The sequence below is a fragment of the Tupaia chinensis genome, unplaced genomic scaffold (genome assembly GCF_000334495.1).
Source record: "Tupaia chinensis unplaced genomic scaffold, TupChi_1.0 Scaffold139602_1, whole genome shotgun sequence".
In the NCBI taxonomy this organism is placed as follows: domain Eukaryota; kingdom Metazoa; phylum Chordata; class Mammalia; order Scandentia; family Tupaiidae; genus Tupaia; species Tupaia belangeri.
Genome location: NW_006199485.1, coordinates 737,369 through 743,851, shown reverse-complemented (window position 1 = coordinate 743,851; position 6,483 = coordinate 737,369). Strand labels below are relative to the sequence as shown.

The following is a 6,483-nucleotide window of genomic DNA, read 5'->3' as shown; positions in this document are numbered from 1 at the left end:
TTAAAGAGATCTAGGGCCTCAAGAAGAATGCTGGACAACTGGAGACTTGTCAACATGACCGTCTTTCTCCCCTGACCAGTTCTGGCTGGTGACTGGGGATTCTCCCCAAGCTTCCTGGTCCTGAGGATGAGCTGGAAGGTGGTGAGGGTGTTCTGACTTCCTTCCTTGTCTCTCCTTCCTAGCTGAGGGTTGGTGGGCTCGGGGCCAGCCCCACCTTAGGCACCCCATACACCACCCCGCAGTGCAACAACACCCACTTATGTGCTTCTGCCCTTTAGACCCCTCCTCCCTCCAGTGACTACACCATGTGACACTGACCTTCATCCTTAACCACCTTGGCCAGAGCCTTTCTGCTCCTCTGATTGCCCCTCTTTGGCCTTGGTCACAGATTCACACCTGCTTTTCCTCTTCCCAGGGTCCACTGCTTTAGACTGGGTCCTGCTGGGCTCGCCAGCCCTTGGGAAGGAGCCTGGGGTCTGAGAGAAGCTGGACGGCTCAGCTCGCGTTGTGGAGGTGAGTCCACGGGCTATGGGTATTGGTCGTTGCTTATGAGGGTGCTGGCTAGACCCAGGGCTGGAGTATTTCCGGAAGGTCTGGCCTGGCTCCTCATGCCACGCTCTTTATGGACTCGGTGAGGTTTTTATGAACAGTGAGTGTCTCAGGCAGAGTGACCATCGTAGGTGGCAACACTCACTCCAGGACCTTGTCTCTGGGAGAACTGGGAGAGGAACTGTGGCCATCTAGAAAACAAGGAACATAAATACCCACTTGTTTCAGAGCCCAGACAGGTGCTGGGGCACAGACACGACAATAGCTCACACTGGGTTAGCGCGTCCACATGCCAGGATCTGTTCTAGGTGCTGGCCATGCGTCACACTCTTACTGCACTCTCTGCCAAATACTCTGTAAGTTCTCTCTCTCTCTCTCTCTTGCTCTCTCTCTCTCTCTTTTTTTTTCCCTGGAAGTCGTATATGCTCACCAGAGGAACAGAGGGAAAGGGAAAGGGAGGAAGTGCTCCTCAATGGTTACCCCACAATTCCTTCTTCTCCATCCTGTCAGGACTTTGGGGCACACACGCACATGTGCCCGGCATGTTTTTCAAGCCACCAGGGCTGGGGTTCAAACTGCCTAGTTGGCCATGTGGAATATGACTCCCTTAACCACCAGGCCATAGGCCAGCCCTTATTGACGCTCTCTCTTTTTTAGAAGAATTATTTAATTTTATTTATTATTATGATTTTTAAAATTTGCTACAGGGCACACACACATACACCAGAGAAAGCAAGAAAGCAAGTCACCAGGTCTGGGACTCAAACCGTAGCCGACCATGGGGGACTCCAGCATCTTAACCACCATACCACTGGCCGGGCCCCTTATTATCTCTTTTTGCAGGAGAAAACTGAGGCTCAGAGTAGAAACAGCTTGCCAAGGTCACACAGCCAGGGAGTGACAGAGTCTGAGTTTGGAACCAGAGCCTGCACTCCTGACCATACCACACCATCACTCTGCCCTAGTTCCTCACACAAATAAGACTCAGAAGCATCAGAAGCAAACAGATGGGTGGGTAGGTCTCTTCGTCGGGGACCAATAGTGACGTGTACTGGCTCTGACTGCACGCCAGGTCCTGTTCTAACTGCTTTGCGTGTGTTATTAGCTCTTGAATTCTTCGCAGTAGCCCCAGGTGGCAGGGAGTGACATCGTCCCCATCTCACAGATGAGACAGAGATTCGGCAGCTTGCCCACAGTCTTTGGGCTGGTAAGTGGCAGAGCTGGGATTTGAACCCAAAGAGGCCTCTGCTTGATAGTCATGATGCCCGCATGCCAGTTTGCAGGCAACCATGAGGATGCTGAGCCCCATTGTTAGGTGTTACCAAAAAAAATCTTGCACTTGACGCCTAGGATCTGGTGGGGAGCCCAGAGCTGCTGAGGCTTAAGAAACCTTGTGAAGGAATGATTCCCTTGTCTTTAAAATGAGGGTAATGAGATCAGCTCTACCTGCCTCCCAGGATCCTACAAGAATCAAAGAAATAAACTTGTCTTTTTTTTTTTTTCTAAGAATTATTTATTTCATTTTATTTATTATTATCATCATTACTATTTAATTTGACCAGAGAGAGACAGAAAGGGAAAGCAAAAAAGCAAATTGCCAGGTCCAGGACTTGAACCACAGTCAGCTGGGTGGGAGTCCACTGCCCTAACCATCCCGCCAACGGCTTAATTCTCTTGTCTTTAAAATGAGGGTAATGAGATCAGCTCTACCTGCCTCCCAGGGTCCTGCAAGAATAAAAGAGACAAACTTGTAGGGAAGAGCCCCATAAATTATGACCTAATGATCTCAGAAAACCCGATTCCATAGCTCACGTCAGAGGGCGGGGCCAGATGGCTGACCCGCCTCCAAGGTCCTGCCCTCTGGTTCAGGATGCAGGGCTCATCAAAAATAAAGAGGTGATTATTGTAATTGCAAAATAGCTATAAATGAGATGTTTTATTTGATGCTCAGATGTTGAGAGAATTAGGTGTGTGTGTGTGTGTGTGTGTGTGTGTGTGTGTGTGTGTCTCCCCCTCTGTTTTGCTTCGATTATAGTCAAAGGCTCCTGGCTTTGACTCAGAGATGGCTTCTTGTCAGACCTGGTGCTGGGCACATGTGTGGTCAATCCCACTGGGCCTTTCTGCAGCCCTGTCTGGTGAGACTGACATGGCGCCCCTTGCACAGGCCAAGAAACTAAGAAGTAAAACGCCAGGGCTAATGCATGGCAGAGCTGTTCCCAGCCAAGGCAGCTGATGTCAGGTCAGTCTTCTGCCGCTGTTCCACAGGGTCTGCACAGACCTGCGGCACCGGGCTGTCCTTCCCTTCTGGTTCAGAACGTTTGGCTTTAGCTGCACTTTGTCTTGAGTGACCTCTCCCCTCAACTCAGGGCTTTCACTTCTGCTCTTTTTGTGTTAAGAGCTGAGGTCAACACTCTGGTTTGTGCAAGGGGTGCATTTTCTCCACCCTTAGAAGCTCACTGTGGGGCTGAGCCACCCACCCATGTGAGCAACCTCTCGAAGAGCCAGGGTGGCGTGTGCATTACAGATTGTGAAGACTGGGTTCCCCTCACTTCTACATCAGACCTGCTTCTGGCTTCAGTAATTGAATTTACTTTTATTTAAATGATAAAGTGGTCAGAGACAGCAAAAACATTACTTCCATGAAGCCACTGGGTGAATTGACTGAAGATACAAAGAGAATATCAGCTGCTGTGGGCTTGCAGGGCCCGCGTAAATGGGCTGATGGGTTGTGGCGTGGTGTTCCCCAGATCCAAGTGGCTGTGACTTTACTGATATGTTGACATGCTCTGAGGATTCCTCTCCCAGACCGTGGCTTCCAAAGGGGCAGGCCTGGGCTGCATGGTGGGACGTGAGGATGAGGGAGACACATCTCTTCTTGACTCCAACTCATGGGGTGACCAACAGCAACTCTGTGCTGAACAAGTACATGAGTGCGAAGGAGCGATGCCTATAGACTGGAGTCACCACTGGGATGGAGACCTCATTTCCCCCTAGCTGTGGGGCCTTGGGCCAATTATATAATTTCTATGTGCCTCAATTTCTTTACCCATAAAGGTGAGTTAATAGCTGGTTGTATCTCCTGGGATTATTAGGAGGAGTCAGTTATGCAATACAGATAATCCTCACTTAAGTGAATGAGGCAGATGTTTTGTGGTGTGTCATGGCACCATGAGTTATGTATTTTTCAATAGATATCATGTATGGGGAAAGCAGATAGTGTGGTGGTGAAGGTGTTGGACTCCCATATGGCCAACTATGGTTCGAGTCCTGGACCTGGTGGCTTGGTTTCTCACTTTCCTTTTCTCTCTCTCTTGTTTCTCTGGCCAAAATTTTAAAAATAGCAATAATAACAAATAAAATTAAACAAACAATTCTTTAAAAAAATAGATACGTGACACCACACTAGAACAATGTGGTTCTGTCCATACAAAAAGATAAACTTCAGAGAGTGACAAGACACACCACAACACAGCAATGTAAATCTGGCATAATCGTTTTTATTTATTCTGAATTACTGTAGGCACATAATAAAGTACAATTTTTAAAAAAGAATTATTTCATTTTATTTATTATTATTTAAAATTTGCTAAGGGCATGTGTGCTCACCAGAGAGAGACAGAAAGAAGAAAAGGGACAGTGAGAAAGCAAGCTGCCAGCTCCAGGACTTGAACCACAGTTAGCCATGTGGGAGTCCAGCACCTCAATCACCAATGCCTCCAGCAGCTAGGCCCTGCTGGCCCCAGTGAAGTACAAATTTGTAAATGCATGGTTGTAAATGCTTCATGCAGTGAGTAGTAAGTGAATGTGGATGAGACAAAAATGAAGAAAGTGGATTCCCGAGGCTCACACAGACTGAGAAGGGGGATACCCCGTGTTGAGGACTGGTCTTCAGTCCGAGTGATCATTAAGTGGGAAGTAATGTTAGCTGACCCCAAAACACAAGCCTAAAATGATCTTCTCCACTCGTGTTTGCTTTCCCACTCAAATCCGTAACACCCATAAGTTATAAAACCGAGTGCTTTTAAAGCTATGTTGACAAGAGTCTAGCTGGAAGTGCATTCCTGGTTCTTTACCTAACCTGAATAAGTGACTTGGTCTTCTATGCTTCAGTTCCCGTAACTGCAAAATGGATATAAAATTAAAAACCTATTACCAATAGGAAGAATCTAATGCACAATGTATATAAAGCAAATGGGGTCCAAGTTGTGGAAGCATTTGCTAGGAGATGCTGCTACTCAGGAGGCTGAGGCCACATGGTGGCCTGGGTTAGATTCCCAGCCCACCTTCTAAGCTTGGCTAGTGGTGCACACTCATAGTCCCAGCTACTTGGGAGGCTGAGACATGATCGCGACATAAGCGAGACTTTATCTTAAAACAAACAAACAAACAAACAAACAAAACCAAAACGCCAAATATGGTGCTTTTTCTTTTTCACCTCACTGCCAGTATTAATGTTTTGTTTGCATAAGCCTATTTGCAAGTCTGTGCAATAGGTTCTCCAGACCAGGTTTCTTTCCCTCTTGGGTACACAGGAGCACTACATTTCCCATCCTCCTTTGGGGTTAGCAGGGCCCACGTGACTGAGTTCAGGCCAATGGAATGTGAGCAGGAAGAATACGTGCTACTTCTGGACTTAGCCCTTAAGTTTTCTTGTAGATCCTTTTTGTTTGTTTTCTCCTTCATCCACCAGTGTCAATGCTCAGGGTGATCTGGGGAGCCACATGTGAAGTGGTGGAGCCCCTGCCGGCCAAACGCTGCCCTTCATTGCCTGCTCCCTACAGGCCTGCATGGACCGGGACGTGTTGAATAGAACCATCGACGTGGACAGGTTTGTATTTGTTACTGCAGCTAGCAGTGAGTTTTTTCTGACAAAGACCGAATTTTTGAACCTCTACCTAGTGCATACCCCTGCTTACATTTATTTAAGGTCTTGTGTATATTTTAGAGTCTTGCTGGCCGTTAGCCTCCTCAAGTTTGTCTCCATAACCCTAGGTTAGGACCTTACTGCCTTAAAGAACATAACCCACAGTAGTTACTGGTGTGGAGACAATTTCTAAGAGCAACTTCCTTGCTTCAAGGTCCTTCCATAGTGGAGCATTTCTAAAACTATCTCCTTACCTAAGGGTTGTAGTGACAGCCTCAGGTCTCAGGGCAGGGGTCTCCTAAAATGGCCTCATTGATCATATGGACACCTCCTCCAGGCAGCAGTTTCCCCAGAGTGCTTGCTCGCACCCTCATGGCACATCCAGTAGATCAGAGGGGTCACAGAACCAGGCAGGCAGCAGCTCTTCCAGCTGGGCTCCTGGGGTTCTGCTCGGGACCCCCTACCCCCACTAAAGTGAGCACTCCCTGGAGGCCAGACCGGAGGCATCATTCCCCTTTCTCCTCAGTGTCTGCTGCGGGGATGGGGTGCACAGCAGACATTGTTTGTTTGCATAGTTGTTGATTTCAGGGGTCAAGACCATCATGATGGTGTTCTGGAAAAAATAAAAATCCACAGCTTTGGGTGACGTTTATATTAATTGAAAATAATAATGACTTTAACATATTGAATGTCTGTTCTGTTCTAGCCCTTCTGTTATTTCGTTAAACATTCCGTCTGCCCCACAACACACACGTAATCCTGGGAGATGAATTTTAGATAGCCGATGTCCCGGGTGAGTAAGTAGAAGTGTAAAGACTCCAGGCCCAGGGGCCCAGGGCTGAGGAGATGGACCGCAGCCTCTGACTCGGGTGAGCCCAATGGCAGTAACAGCTGACGCTCTCTGGGCTCTGAACTGTGCTGGGAGCAACGCCTGCTGTTTGAGATGAATGGTTTCATTCAGTTCTAATCATCTCCATCTTATTCTTATTATTGACATTTTGCAGGAGAGAAAACCAAGGCTAAGTCTCCTCCTAAGTTTCCACAGCTGAATGGGGACAAGTACGGGATTC

At 47.7% G+C, this 6,483-nt stretch overlaps 1 long non-coding RNA gene across 1 annotated transcript; it reads left to right on the top strand.

Annotated features, from left to right (window-relative positions):
• The first annotated feature begins 429 nt into the window (after positions 1 to 429).
• On the top strand, positions 430 to 6,170 carry LOC102485844 (uncharacterized). Its single transcript, XR_003546775.1, has 3 exons — positions 430 to 513; positions 5,240 to 5,377; positions 6,120 to 6,170. It is a non-coding gene; the product is annotated as an uncharacterized LOC102485844 (long non-coding RNA).
• Positions 6,171 to 6,483: the final 313 nt, after the last annotated feature.